Source organism: Macaca nemestrina, chromosome 13 (assembly GCF_043159975.1).
Source record: "Macaca nemestrina isolate mMacNem1 chromosome 13, mMacNem.hap1, whole genome shotgun sequence".
In the NCBI taxonomy this organism is placed as follows: Eukaryota; Metazoa; Chordata; class Mammalia; order Primates; family Cercopithecidae; genus Macaca; species Macaca nemestrina.
The window spans coordinates 53,690,352-53,706,814 of record NC_092137.1 but is presented as its reverse complement, the minus strand read 5'-3'; positions in this window follow the sequence as shown (position 1 = coordinate 53,706,814).

The following is a 16,463-nucleotide window of genomic DNA, read 5'->3' as shown; positions in this document are numbered from 1 at the left end:
GTTTTCAAGTATTTCAAGATTTTTTCTGTCATATTTCTTTTGTTTATTTTTCATTTGATTTTATTGCACCAATCAACACAATTTGCATAAATTCAATTTAAAAAAATACGTTGAAGTTTGTTTTATGGCCCAATATATGGTTTATCTTGGGCCATGGTCATTAGAAAATAATGTGTATTCTGCTTTTGCTGGGTGCAGTGTTCTATAAATGTTGATTAGATACAGTTGGTTGATGGTGTTGTTGAGATCTTCTATATCCTTGCTAATTTTCTGTCTAGCTGTTCTTTTAGATGCTGAGACAGGGATGTTATCTCCAACTAAAACTGTGGATATGTCTGCTTTTCCTTTTGGTACTGTCAGTTTTTACTTTTTACAGCTGTCATGTTTGATACATACTTAAATTTAAGATTCCTTTGTCTTCTTGATGGTTTGACATTTTTATTATTTAATAGCTCACTCTGTCAGGTAATTTTCTGTGCTTTAAAGTCTACTTTATCTGATGTTAATATAGCCATTTGTGCTTACCTTTGGTTAATGGTACATCTTTTTCCATTCTTTCACTTTTGACCTGTCTATATAATTAAATTTGAAGTGAATTTCCACAGAACTCCATAGCATTTAGTGAGTTTGTTTTTGTTTCATCTACTTTGTCAATCCCTGTCTATTAATTGGTATATTTAGACCATTTACATTTAACATAATTATTGATATGTTAGGATTTAAGTATGCTGTTTTAATTTTTGTTTTCAGACTGTTTTTTATTTTTGGCTTCTCTCTTTCCTTTTACATGTCTTCATGTGATTACTTGAACTTTTTTTTAGAATTTCACTTTGGTTTATCTATAGAGTTTTTGAGTTATATATCTCTTTATATAGCTATTTTTGTGGTTGCTCTGGGCTTAACTATATATAGATAGATAGTAGTTGTGGTAGTTTGTATTTTTATAATTTTATATTTATATAATATTTATATTTATATAATTATAATTATATAATTTTATGATAAACTTATATTTTATATTTATATATTTATTTTATATTTTATATTTATATAAATATAACATTTTATATTTATATAAATTTTTTATTTATATAAAATTAATATAAATTTATCAGAGTCTACTGGTGCCACTATTTTACCAGCTCATACAGAAACTGTACTGCCTTTACTGCCCTTTATATCATTTCTTCTTGTTTATAATTTAATTGAATTCTAAATATTTCCTTTCAGATATTTAGGAGCACATCAGATAGTGTTATAAGTTTTGTTTCAACTGTCAAATATAATTTAGAACTCAAGAAGAGAAGGAAATTTAATTGTGTTTATACAGAGTTTTGCTTACCATTGTTTTAATTTTCTATCGTTGTAATAAATCTTCACAAACTTGAATACAATAGCATAATTTTATTATCTTGTAGCTCTACAGGCCAAAGGTCTGAAATAAATTTATTGGGTTGAACACTGAGGTATTGGCAGAGCTGTGTTTTTTTTCTGAAGGCTCCTGGGGAGAATATGTTATGTTTTTCAGCTTTTAGAGGCCACTTGCATTTCTGGTTTTATGGCCCATTTCTTAATCTTTGGAGCCAGAATCATAACATCTTTAAATCTCTTTCTCTAACTCTTTACTTCCATTGTCACATCTTCTTATATGACTCTGACCTTGCTGCTTTCCTCTTATTAATATGCTGTGATTATAACCGGCACACTTCAATAATCCAGGATAATATCCCTGTTTCAAAAAGCTTAACTTAATCATGTGTGCAAAGTCCTTGCTGTCATATAAGGTAACATATTTACTGGTTTCAGGGATTAGCATGTGGATATCTGTTTTTGGGGAAAGGGGTCATTATTCCATCTGCCACAGTTCCTTCTCTGACCCCCATGATGATTTATGTCTATCCATATCCAAAATACATTCATCCCACGCTAGCATCCCCCACAGTCTCAACCTATCACATAACCTATCGAAAGTTCAAATTGTCATCTAAATCTCATCAGTTCAGAAGCCCCAAACCTCACCATCTAAATCATTTCAATCAGGTATGGATGAGACTCTAAGTGTGATTCATTTTGTAGAAATTTCTTTCTATATGTGGACCTCTGAAACTAGGAAACAAATTTTCTGCTCCAAAAATACAATGGTGGGACATGCATATAATACCAATTGTAGAGATTCCTGCTAAAAAAAAAAAAAGGAGGAAATGGAAGGGGAAAAGGAACAAGAGACACAAGCAATCTTGAAATCCAAAAGGACAAACACTGTTTGGTTTCAAGGCCTGGCAATAATCATCTGTGTCTCTGAACTCTGTGGGCCATTATTCTCTCCACACACTGATACTCAAAGATTCCCTTCTGGTTTTCTACCTGTTTAGAGAACTTCCTTTAGTCATTCTTTTAGGGCAGGTCTGCTGCCAACAAATCCTTAGTCTTCCTTCATCTAAGAATGTCTTGATTTCCCCTTAATTTCCAAAGGAAATTTTTGCTGTGTACAGAATTCTCAGTTGACAGTTCTTTTCTTTCAGTACTTGAAAAGTCTGCCATTTTCTCTGGCCCTCATGATTTCTGTGAGAAATATACTATTAATTTCATTGTTTTCCTCTTTTAGGTAAAGTTTTGTTTCTCTCTCTCTTCTTTTAAGGGTTTTTGTTTGTTTGTTTGTTTCGTTTTTTGTCTTTTGTTTTCAAAACCTTCACCAACATGTTTCCTGGTGTGAATTTCTTTAACTGTATTCTGTTTGAAGTTCAATTTCTTGAATTAATCTTCTTGAATCTCTAGGCTTATGTTGTTTGCCAAATTTGAGAAGTCTTATTTCTTCAAGTACTTTTTCAATCCTGCCTTACTTCTCCTCTTCTTCTGGAACTCTGATAAAAATGAATGCTACATATTTTGGTGTAGTCTCACAGGTCTCTGAGGCTTTATTCACTTTTTAAGTGTATTTTCTCCCTGTTGTTCAAAATAAGTAATTTTTATTAATCTGTCTTCTAGCTTATTGATACTTTTGTCCTCACCATTTGCTATGGAGGCTATCCATTGATGTTTTTTATTTTTGATTGTATTTTTCAGTTCTAAAATTTTCATTTGTTTTTTTTAATTTTTTTTATTATTTATTTATTTATTTTTAAAATTTATTATTATTATTATACTTTAAGTTCTAGGGTACATGTGCATAACGTGCAGGTTTGTTACATATGTATACTTGTGCCATGTTGGTGTGCTGCACCCATCAACTCGTCAGCACCCATCAACTCGTCATTTACATCAGGTATAACTCCCAATGCAATCCCTCCCCCCTCCCCCCTCCCATTGATAGGCCCCGGTGTGTGATGTTCCCCTTCCCGAGTCCAAGTGATCTCATTGTTCAGTTCCCACCTATGAGTGAGAACATGCGGTGTTTGGTTTTCTGTTCTTGTGATAGTTTGCTAAGAATGATGGTTTCCAGCTGCATCCATGTCCTTACAAAGGACACAAACTCATCCTTTTTAATAGCTGCATAGTATTCCATGGTGTATATGTGCCACATTTTCTTAATCCAGTCTATCACTGATGGACATTTGGGTTGATTCCAAGTCTTTGCTATTGTGAATAGCGCCGCAATAAACATACATGTGCATGTGTCTTTATAGCAGCATGATTTATAATCCTTTGGGTATATACCCAGTAATGGGATGGCTGGGTCATATGGTACATCTAGTTCTAGATCCTTGAGGAATCGCCATACTGTTTTCCACAATGGTTGAACTAGTTTACAATCCCACCAACAGTGTAAAAGTGTTCCTATTTCTCCACATCCTCTCCAGCACCTGTTGTTTCCTGACTTTTTAATGATTGCCATTCTAACTGGTGTGAGATGGTATCTCATTGTGGTTTTGATTTGCATTTCTCTGATGGCCAGTGATGATGAGCATTTTTTCATGTGTCTGTTGGCTGTATGAATGTCTTCTTTTGAGAAATGTCTGTTCATATCCTTTGCCCACTTTTTGATGGGGTTGTTTGATTTTTTTCTTGTGAATTTGTTTGAGTTCTTTGTAGGTTCTGGATATTAGTCCTTTGTCAGATGAGTAGATTGCAAAACTTTTCTCCCATTCTGTAGGTGGCCTGTTCACTCTGATGGTAGTTTCTTTTGCTGTGCAGAAGCTCTTTAGTTTAATAAGATCCCATTTGTCAATTTTGGCTTTTGCTGCCGTTGCTTTTGGTGTTTTAGACATGAAGTCTTTGCCCATGCCTATGTCCTGAATGGTACTACCTAGGTTTTCTTCTAGGGTTTTTATGGTATTAGGTCTAACATTTAAGTCTTTAATCCATCTTGAATTAATTTTCGTATAAGGAGTAAGGAAAGGATCCAGTTTCAGCTTTCTACTTATGGCTAGCCAATTTTCCCAGCACCATTTATTAAATAGGGAATCCTTTCCCCATTTCTTGTTTCTCTCAGGTTTGTCAAAGATCAGATGGCTGTAGATGTGTGGTATTATTTCTGAGGACTCTGTTCTGTTCCATTGGTCTATATCTCTGTTTTGGTACCAGTACCATGCTGTTTTGGTTACGGTAGCCTTGTAGTATAGTTTGAAGTCAGGTTGTGTGATGCCTCCAGCTTTGTTCTTTTGACTTAGGATTGTCTTGGCAATGCGGGCTCTTTTTGGTTCCATATGAACTTTAAAGCAGTTTTTTCCAATTCTGTGAAGAAACTCATTGGTAGCTTGATGGGGATGGCATTGAATCTATAAATAACCTTGGGCAGTATGGCCATTTTCACGATATTGATTCTTCCTATCCATGAGCATGGTATGTTCTTCCATTTGTTTGTGTCCTCTTTGATTTCACTGAGCAGTGGTTTGTAGTTCTCCTTGAAGAGGTCCTTCACATCCCTCGTAAGTTGGATTCCTAGGTATTTTATTCTCTTTGAAGCAATTGTGAATGGAAGTTCATTCATGATTTGGCTCTCTGTTTGTCTGTTACTGGTGTATAAGAATGCTTGTGATTTTTGCACATTAATTTTGTATCCTGAGACTTTGCTGAAGTTGCTCATCAGCTTAAGGAGATTTTGGGCTGAGACAATGGGGTTTTCTAAATATACAATCATGTCATCTGCAAACAGGGACAATTTGACTTCTTCTTTTCCTAACTGAATACCCTTTATTTCTTTCTCCTGTCTGATTGCCCTGGCCAGAACTTCCAACACTATGTTGAATAGGAGTGGTGAGAGAGGGCATCCCTGTCTTGTGCCAGTTTTCAAAGGGAATTTTTCCAGTTTTTGCCCATTCAGTATGATATTGGCTGTGGGTTTGTCATAAATAGCTCTTATGATTTTGAGGTACGTTCCATCAATACCGAATTTATTGAGCATTTTTAGCATGAATGGCTGTTGAATTTTGTCAAAGGCCTTTTCTGCATCTATTGAGATAATCATGTGCTTTTTGTCTTTGGTTCTGTTTATATGCTGGATTATGTTTATTGATTTGCGAATGTTGAACCAGGCTTGCATCCCAGGGATGAAGCCCACTTGATCATGGTGGATAAGCTTTTTGATGTGCTGCTGAATCCGGTTTGCCAGTATTTTATTGAGGATTTTTGCATTGATGTTCATCAGGGATATTGGTCTAAAATTCTCTTTTTTTGTTGTGTCTCTGCCAGGCTTTGGTATCAGGATGATGTTGGCCTCATAAAATGAGTTAGGGAGGATTCCCTCTTTTTCTATTGATTGGAAGAGTTTCAGAAGGAATGGTACCAACTCCTCCTTGTACCTCTGGTAGAATTCAGCTGTGAATCCATCTGGTCCTGGACTTTTTTTGGTTGGTAGGCTATTAATTATTGCCTCAATTTCAGAGCCTGCTATTGGTCTATTCAGGGATTCAACTTCTTCCTGGTTTAGTCTTGGAAGAGTGTAAGTGTCCAGGAAATTATCCATTTCTTCTAGATTTTCTAGTTTATTTGTGTAGAGGTGTTTATAGTATTCTCTGATGGTAGTTTGTATTCCTAGGGGTCGGTGGTGATATCCCCTTTATCATTTTTTATTGCGTCTATTTGATTCTTCTCTCTTTTCTTCTTTATTAGTCTTGCTAGCGGTCTGTCAATTTTGTTGATCTTTTCAAAAAACCAACTCCTGGATTCATTGATTTTTTGGAGAGTTTTTTGTGTCTCTATCTCCTTCAGTTCTGCTTTGATCTTAGTTATTTCTTGCCTTCTGCTAGCTTTTGAATGTGTTTGCTCTTGCTTCTCTAGTTCTTTTAATTGTGATGTTAGAGTGTCAATTTTAGATCTTTCCTGCTTTCTCTTGTGGGCATTTAGTGCTATAAATTTCCCTCTACACACTGCTTTAAATGTGTCCCAGAGATTCTGGTATGTAGTATCTTTGTTCTCATTGGTTTCAAAGAACATCTTTATTTCTGCCTTCATTTCATTATGTACCCAGTAGTCATTCAGGAGCAGGTTGTTCAGTTTCCATGTAGTTGAACGGTTTTGATTGAGTTTCTTAGTCTTGAGTTCTAGTTTGATTGCACTGTGATATGAGAGACAGTTTGTTATAATTTCTGTTCTTGTACATTTGCTGAGGAGTGCTTTACTTCCAATTATGTGGTCAATTTTGGAATAAGTGCGATGTGGTGCTGAGAAGAATGTATATTCTGTTGATTTGGGGTGGAGAGTTCTATAGATGTCTATTAGGTCTGCTCGCTGCAGAGATGAGTTCAATTCCTGGATATCCTTGTTAACTTTCTGTCTCGTTGATCTGTCTAATGTTGACAGTGGAGTGTTGAAGTCTCCCATTATTATTGTATGGGAGTCTAAGTCTCTTTGTAAGTCTCTAAGGACTTGCTTGATGAATCTGGGTGCTCCTGTATTGGGTGCATATATATTTAGGATAGTTAGCTCTTCCTGTTGAATTGATCCCTTTACCATTATGTAATGGCCTTCTTTGTCTCTTTTGATCTTTGATGGTTTAAAGTCTGTTTTATCAGAGACTAGTATTGCAACCCCTGCTTTTTTTTGTTCTCCATTTGCTTGGTAGATCTTCCTCCATCCCTTTATTTTGAGCCTATGTATGTCTCTGATGGGTCTTGACTCTTTATCCAGTTTGCCAGTCTGTGTCTTTTAATTGCAGCATTTAGTCCATTTACATTTAAGGTTAAGATTGTTATGTGTGAACTTGATCCTGCCATTATGATATTAACTGGTTATTTTGCTAGTTAGTTGATGCAGTTTCTTCCTAGCCTTGATGGCCTTTACATTTTGGCATGTTTTTGCAATGGCTGGTACCGGTTGTTCCTTTCCATGTTTAGTGCTTCCTTCAGGGTCTCTTGTAAGGCAGGCCTGGTGGTGACAAAATCTCTCAGCATTTGCTTATCTCTAAAGGATTTTATTTCTCCTTCACTTATGAAACTTAGTTTGGCTGGATATGAAATTCTGGGTTGAAAATTCTTTTCTTTAAGAATGTTGAATATTGGCCCCCACTCTCTTCTGGCTTGTAGAGTTTCTTCCGAGAGATCTGCTGTTAGTCTGATGGGCTTCCCTTTGTGGGTAACCCGACCTTTCTCTCTGGCTGCCCTTAAGATTTTTTCCTTCATTTCAACTTTGGTGAATCTGGCAATTATGTGTCTTGGAGTTGCTCTTCTCAAGGAGTATCTTTGTGGCATTCTCTGTATTTCCTGGATTTCAATGTTGGCCTGCCCTACTAGGTTGGGGAAGTTCTCCTGGATGACATCCTGAAGAGTGTTTTCCAACTTGGTTCCATTTTCCCGCTCACTTTCAGGCACCCTGATCAGACGTAGATTTGGTCTTTTTACATAATCCCATACTTCTTGCAGGCTTTGTTCATTTCTTTTTCTTCTTTTTTCTTTTGGTTTCTCTTCTCGCTTCATTTCATTCATTTGATCCTCAATTGCTGATACTCTTTCTTCCAGTTGATCGAGTCAGTTACTGAAGCTTGTGCATTTGTCACGTATTTCTCGTGTCATGGTTTTCATCTCTGTCACTTCATTTATGACCTTCTCTGCATTAATTACTCTAGCTATCAATTCTTCCACTCTTTTTTCAACATTTTTAGTTTCTTTTCGCTGGGTACATAATTCCTCCTTTAGCTCTGAGAAGTTTGATGGACTGAAGCCTTCTTCTCTTATCTTGTCAAAGTCATTCTCCGTCCAGCTTTGATCCGTTGCTGGCAATGAGCTGCGCGCCTTTGCAGGGGGTGATGCGCTCTTATTTTTTGAATTTCCAGCTTTTCTGCCCTGCTTTTTCCCCATCTTTGTGGTTTTATCTGCCTCTGGTCTTTGATAATGGTGACGTACTGATGGGGTTTTGGTGTAGGTGTCCTTCCTGTTTGATAGTTTTCCTTCTAACAGTCAGGACCCTCAGCTGTAGGTCTGTTGGAGATTGCTTGAGGTCCACTCCAGACCCTGTTTGCCTGGGTATCAGCAGCAGAGGCTGCAGAAGATGGAATATTGCTGAACAGCGAGTGTACCTTTCTGATTCTTGCTTTGGAAGCTTCCTCTCAGGGGTGTACTCCACCCTGTGAGGTGTGGAGTGTTGGTCTGCCCCTAGTGGGGGATGTCTCCCAGTTAGGCTACTCAGGGGTCAGGGACCCACTTGAGCAGACAGTCTGTCCCTTCTCAGATCTCAAGCTCTGTGTTGGGAGATCCACTGCTCTCTTCAAAGCTGTCAGACAGAGTCGTTTGCATCTGCAGAGGTTTCTGCTGCTTTTGTTGTTGTTGTTGTTTAGCTGTGCCCTGTCCCCAGAGGTGGAATCTACAGAGACAGGCAGGTTTCCTTGAGCTGCTGTGAGCTCCACCCAGTTCGAGCTTCCCAGCGGCTTTGTTTACCTACTTAAGCCTCAGCAATGGCGGGCGCCCCTCCCTCAGCCTCGCTGCTGCCTTGCAGTTAGATCGCAGACTGCTGTGCTAGCAATGAGGGAGGCTCCGTGGGCGTGGGACCCTCCCGGCCAGGTGTGGGATATAATCTCCTGGTGTGCACCGTTTGCTTAAAGCACAGTATTGGGGTGGGAATTACCTGATTTTCCAGGTGTTGTGTGTCTGAGTTCCCCTGGCTAGGAAAAGGGATTCCCTTCCCCCTTGCGCTTCCCAGGTGAGGCAATGCCTCGCCCTGCTTCAGCTCTCGCTGGTTGGGCTCCAGCAGCTGACCAGCACCGATCGTCCGGCACTCCCCAGTGAGATGAACCCAGTACCTCAGTTGAAAATGCAGAAATCACTGGTCTTCTGTGTGGCTCGCACTGGGAGTTGGAGACTGGAGCTGTTCCTATTTGGCCATCTTCTCATTTGTTTTTTATAGCTTGTTTCTTTGTTCTGTTTCCTTGCTGAGACTTTCATTTGTTTCAAGTATGTTTATAATTGCTCATTGAAGCATTTTTATGATGGTTGCTTTAAAATGTTTTTTAGATAATTCTAACTTTTCTTTCACGTTGGTGTTAGGATTCTTTTTTTGAAAAAATTTGGTTTGAGATCTTCTTGGTCGTTGGTATAATGAGTGATATTCAATTTAATCTTGTACATTTTGGGTATTTGTTATGAGATTCTGGATTTTATTTAAATAATCTGTTTCAGCTGGTATCAAACATTGTTCCAGCAGGGGCAGAGGGGCATTGTCTCATTATTGTTGAGTGAAGAAGTCATCCAGCCATTCCGTTTGGCCTTCACTGGCACTCACTTGAGGGAACTCTTTGTTCTTTTTGGGTGTGAGTGGGATTCTGGATCTCTGTGTGATTGCCACTGACATTCCTGGAGGAGAGTGCTTCTTATTACCTGGAAGGAACGAAAGTCTTGACCTTCTCCTTGGTTTTCTTTGATTGTAACCTGGGAAACCAGGAGAGTTTGGTGGTGGTTGGGGTACCTTGTTACAGCCTGGTGAGGGTGAAGGTCTAGGGTTCCTGCTTAGCCTTCACTTTCATTATCCCGGTTGTAATGTTGGAGGGTCCCTCATCATAGCCTCATGAGGATTGAAGTCTAGGCTCCCCACTTGGTCTTTGCTGATGTGGTTGGAATTAGGGCCATAGTTTATTTCTGTTGTATTTGGCTGTAGTAGAGTGATTATTTTCTAGAATTTAAAAAAAAAAAAATCTTCCTAGATTGTCTTTTTCTCTCCATTCTTTGGTTAAATAGAGTAGGCTTTTGTTGTGGGTTTTTGTTTGTTTGTATGTTTGTATGTATTTTTTGGTGTGTGCCTATTGACATTTCTGGATTGTCAGCTTCAGGTCTGTGAAATATGAGAAAAAGTGAAAACCCAGGAAACTTTCTGGTATGTTGTTTGGATCCTGACCTTCTTCCCTTTTTCGCTTTACTTTTTAGAGTTTACCTGTGTTTGATGTATAATATGTGGAATTTTAGCTGCACATGGCAGAAGAAATAGGGAACAATATGTCTATTCTATCTTCCCAGAAGAAAAAGACCTCTGGCTGATTCTGGAGAAGCACTGTTTAGAATCTCAGGTTGTGCTATCCAGCTGAATATCCTATTACTATGTTTAGACTTTTCTAGGTCTAGTTGTTTATGTGGATATTATATGAAAATATTGTTATATTGTTTAATGCCTTAAAACTCTGAATAACCCAATATAAATAGCTCCAGTTAAATTTGTGTGGTCTCCTAATAAGTGAGGTAGATAATCTGCCTGAGTCTCAATAATGTAACTTATAAATTGGGCCCTTGAGGCCACTTAAGCTTCTGGTTTCTCAAATCTTATAGGAGCAATTAGATGACATACTCTATCATTGCTGGTTGCATATTCATTAGGCCTTTAACAGAATCATCTTACATCTGTTGATGTCAGAAAATCTTGAGTTGGTCAGTAGTTTTATGTAATTCTACCAGAAGATTTTATCACACTTTAAATCATGTGTAGACTATTCATACATGCTCTTAACTATGATGAAGATCATTGTATTGAAATTCTTATACTCTTTAAAGACCAAATTTCCTTTTTTTTTTTTAATTAGGAACTAGTATATAAATTGAAGTATTAAAAAAATCTGGGTGATTTATTTCCATTTGCTACAATGGACACAGCTGGATCTGGCTAGAAATGTGGATTTGTGAGTCTCAATCATTTTGACATGACAGGGTTTTGAATGAGCTCATTCAAATCATTGAATTATAGAAATCATTGAGATGCTTTTTTAAAAAGTGCATTTCCATATCTTTATCTCTAGAAATAATAAAAACGGAGCCCACTTTCATTCTAATCCCAAAGCCAAGATAGTGAGTTTACTTCTAAGAAATCAAAATCCTTGAAAACCTGTTTTTTTGTAATTGCCTTCTTTGATATATTTCTCTCTCAATTCAGTGGGGTTTGGAGAAGATTTCATCTCAAATTTGGGAGATTTGGAAGTTGAATTCAATTTAGTTTCTCATAACCTTCAAATATACTTATTGCCCCAGCAATCCTTTTTTACTCCAATTCCATAGAAGGCTCTTGATCATTTGTGATTCTTTTTATCATTTTACTTGGAAGCTTAGCGTGTCAGCAACCTGCATCATCTCTGCATCATCTGCCAACTTCTGAATTTCCACAGATAAGCCTGAAAGTTCAGTCCTACAGTTCTCTTGCAAGTTGATAGTATGAAAGCCATTTAATTGATTTTGTTTTGTCTTTCTCTTCTGGTAAATTTCAACTCTAACTTGTTTCCCCTAAGCCCAGTTAGAAACTTTAGTGCTAGCCAGTAAGTTGGCAGGTAGATATCTATGAATCTTAATTTATTTTCATTTTACTTGCAATTCAGTCCCTCTCGTTATGATTTGTATTTCTACTCCTTGTTCCTGAGTTGAGGTTTATCCCATCTCTATGCATTTTGTTTCCTAAGACAAGAGTTCTAGTTTTAGACCTGCTACCCTGTTTTTCTCTAGCCACAACCCAGATGATGGGTGTGGATACATCTCCCTGATGATATCCATCTGGTGCCTCAACTCCTGATTTTGTCTATCCCTGGATGCCATGTCTGCGTGCTACAACCACCTGCTGGGACCCTGCCTTTTCCTTTGAAACACTGCAGGCTCTATGATATCTTGAAAACGAGTGAGCTTTCTATGTCCTTTGACCATTTGCTAACTCTTACTTCCGGGCACATTTTACTCTCACAGCTGAGTTTCATCCAACATTGAATTTTAAATTTCAGGAAGGTGGAGAAAACTTTGCAAAGAAACCTAACCTAAAGATAGCCAAATCAACTCTATTGATTTTCTGTATACCAAGCTCTCTTTTTAAAAACTTTTAGTGGCCTAACTATAACACATTCTTATGGTACAGAAGCTCTGATGTCCTGTGTGGTCCTATACCAATGCTCATCTCATAAATTGTTTATCCACATTTTGGATCTGGAGTTTGAGATTGTAATTTTCATTTCTGACAGTCACAGTGTTTTTTACTCAGGAGGTCATAGAGTATAAATCAATACAGCTCCAGTTCTGGAGTCAGACTGCCTGAATTGAAGCTTGCCTCCATCATTTATTAAAAGTGTGAATTTGGGCAAGTGGATTAATCGTCCTAAGCATGTTTTATTATTATAAACTGGGAAATACAATAATAGTGGCATTTATATCATAGATTTTTCATGAAGATTAAATGAAATACTGTATATAAAAAATACATAGCACAGTTCTTGCCATATAGCAATTTCTCAATAAATGTTATAATTTTAAAAATTATATGTAGCAAAAATTCAAATATATAATTCTGACTAAGCATAGCCCTACCAATTAATCTTATCATCAGCTAATGTTTGATTAGACCTATATTTAGCAAATAACTAAATAGGCCTGTTTTGAACTGTTAACCCCACACAGGAAGGATAGTCCTTTATAAACAAGGAGACTATTTATTGGTTACAAGTTGCACATAGAGTTTCACTTCCAAAACTAAGCACAGATGTGCTTCTCAGAGTGCATTGCCAGGGAAAGTAATATAAATGCAAATTCTTGGACCCCACTCCTGACGTACTGAACTAGAAGCTCTGGGGGTGAGGTCCAGCAACCTGCCCTTTAACAAGCTCTGCAGGAGATTATGATGCACACTCAAGTTTGAGAACCACTGTTAGATTAAGTTTGAACCACTATAATGCATTTCTTGTTTTGGGGCTGTTGCTTCTGTGTTGACTGTTCTTCCTGCTGTCATGTTCATCAGGTGCCTTTAGCTGGTCAGAAACCTAAAAGGCTCAACATAGAATTAAATGATTGTGTCAGATTTAGGGGAAAACTACTTTTTTAAGGGTTTTCTTATAAGGAAGAAAAATCTAAAGGGAGAAATAACCAACAGCTGAATCAAGTAGTCACATCTCCTGTGAAGAATCACTGGAATTGTCTTGATTATTTCATTTGATTATTTGCTTTTCTGTTCAATAGCAGCAACCAAGGCCTTGGGATCTTTATTTTCTTTTCTTGGAAATAATCCCAAAGAAACCAGGACTTGTTAGTGTCTGTGACGGCCTTGTCGATCGTTATTTTAAGGAGCCTCTGAATTTAATCTTGGTATAATCTTTTTTTTTTCCTGTTGATGTTTCAGTGCTTATTTCAACACATGAATAAATTTGGAGTGACTGATTAAAAGCATTTTGGGCTTCTTAAAAGCATTTTGAGCTTTTTAAAAGCATTTTGGGTATAATCTTGGCAGTTGTAAATACAATTTCACTTATTCTGAGCAGGTAATTTCTGGATAAACAGTAATTCAGTTACTAAAAGCTATCTTTGTTGTATTTCCCATTTTTCTAAGCATTTAAAGTGAATCAAAAACATTATGTAGAATTGAGAAAGAAAATACTGAACATTATATAAATTTAGTACATGAGTGCTCAAAAAATCTTTACGTTTACTTATATGGGGATACTAACGTATTTGAAAACCCAAGGAGAGAGATAGGTTTAGGGCAGATAAAATGTGTGACACTAGCATGGAATTTGGGTAAGTTGTTTAATATACCAAACCTTGGATTCTTTATGTTCAAAATGAAGACAATAAGGGCATTTTTGAAGTTATTGAGATGTAAGTAACAGAATATAGGTAAAGTATCTGGCATAAAGCAAGAGAGCCCAAAAAATATTGTCACTACATCTGATGCATTTTCAACATATGTAGTTTTGATTTGCATTTACTACTCTTTCTAATTAATAAGGCTATTTATATACATACCACTTATGATTCCTTGTTGAGTCTTTCAATTTTCCTATGAGATATATAAAATAGATCTCTATTCATTTTTTTAAAACAGAGAAAAATGTTTTAATGACCAACTTATTACCAGGTCTAACACTGGTTCATAAAACTTTAGAATCAGATCTAGACATTATTGATTTTGAGGCCATCAAATTCAAGCTCTCCTTTAACAAATAAATAAGCAGTCTGGGCCCTGACAGTGGAAATGAGATATCCAAGGCCTCATAGCTAGTTGTTGGCCTGATGTTACCTGTTCCCTGCAAGCTGGTAACCTGCTAGATGGCAGGGAGAAATATATCGTTTTAAATGCACAAAACTCTTTAGCTTGGCATATGAGGCCTCTGCTTACTTCTAGCTTCATCTTCATCACTTCCTGCCTCATACTTCATGATTCTGCAGTATGCATTATACCAATGTTTTTCCTTATGCATAGCTCTGCTGATATTGTCTTTCCCTAAAAGACCCTTATCACTCTTTCCTATTTTCATTTTCTTTTTTTGAGATGGGATCTTGCTCTGTTGCCCAGGCTGGAGTGCAGTGGGGGGATCTGCAAGCTCCACCTCCCAGGTTCGCGCCATTCTCCTGCCTCATCCTTATGAGTAGCTGGGACTACAGGCGCCTGCCACCACGCCCGGCTAATTTTTTTGTATTTTATTATTATTATTATTATTTTTAGTAGAGATGGGGATTTCACCGTGTTAACCAGGATGGTCTCGATCTCCTGACCTCGTGATTCACCTGCCTTGGCCTCCCAAAGTGCTGGGATTACAGGCGTGAGCCACCGCGCCCAGCCTCTTTCCTATTTTCAACTCATAAATTCTAACTTCGAATCACAGTTGTCTTTGAAACTCTCACAATCCTATCTCTTTCTCACTCAAATATACCCTCCAAACCTGCTTTGCTTCCACATACTTTTCTCGTAACTCTGACTATATTCTATCACAATGATGGATTGATATATCTGTCTCACTTATCATACTATAAAACTCCTCAGTGCTGGCAATATGTCTTATTTATTTTTCTATTTTCAGTATCTAATATAGGGTCTGGAGCATTTTATAGGTTCAGCAAATGCTTGTTGAACTGAACTGTTGTTTGGCTTCTGTGAATTGCCTTTTGGATTGTCTTTGCTTACGTGTCATTGTGATCTTCTCTAGTCTAATGCTTTCAGACTTGAATGAACATGGGTCAAGGTTTATTTATACACGTAGCTACAAAAATAGACCTAAGTTTTCCAGCTTTGCCACCTAAAATTTATGCAAATACAGAAAACTTAGAATGTTTCAGGGCCTTGGTTTCTTTCTAATTTTTTGTTTTGTAGAAAATAACACGTAAAAATGCACAAAACATAGATTTATCCTTCACATATTGATATAATGCAAATGTACCTGTCTCCTTCTCTTCCCTGTCTCCACCACTGAGTCTGATGAAATAGAGCATTGCTAGCACACAGAAGGTACCTTTCTGTCCTTTCCTGATCACAACCCCTCTCTCCACACTAAAGGTAACCTGGATTCTGACTTTTATGATAATGAAGTTTTTGCTTTTCTTTATACTTTTACTATCTAAGTATATATTCTTAAGAATTTCAGATCGGTTTTGCCTATTTCTATACTGTATATAAATGGAGACGTACATTGAGCATCATCCTCTATTTGGCTGATATATAGAAATATAATTGATTTTTTATTATGCTAAAAGTATGACATAAAATTCAGTGTTTTAATAATTTTTAAGTATACAGTTCAGTAGTGATAAGCATATATACATTGCTATAAAACAGATCTCTGGAACTTTTTTATCTTACAAATCTGAAACTTTCTACCCATTTAACAATAGTGCCCCTTTTCCTCTCTCCTCCCAGGCTCTGGTAACCACTCATATTTTCTGTTTTTATGAATATGACCACTTTAGATATATCAGACAAGTGTAATTACACTGTATTTGTCTTTTTGTGACTGGTTTATTTCATTTAGCATAATTTCCTCAAGGTTCATCCATATTGTAGCATGTGTCAGAATTTCTTTCTTTTTTAAGGCTGAGTAATATTCCACTGTATACATAGGCCACATTTTGTTTATTTACTTATCCATCAATGGACATTGGGTTACTTCCACCTCTTTGCTATTGTGAATAGCACTGCTATGAACATGGGTGTGCAGATCTCTCCTTGAGATCTTGCTTTCAATTATTTTGGATATATATCCAAAAGTGGGTTTGCTGGGTCATATGGCAGTTTTATTTTTAATTTTTTGAGAAACACCTCTACATTTTTTATAAAGGTTGCATCATTTTGTGACACCCTCAACTGTGCACAGTGGTTCC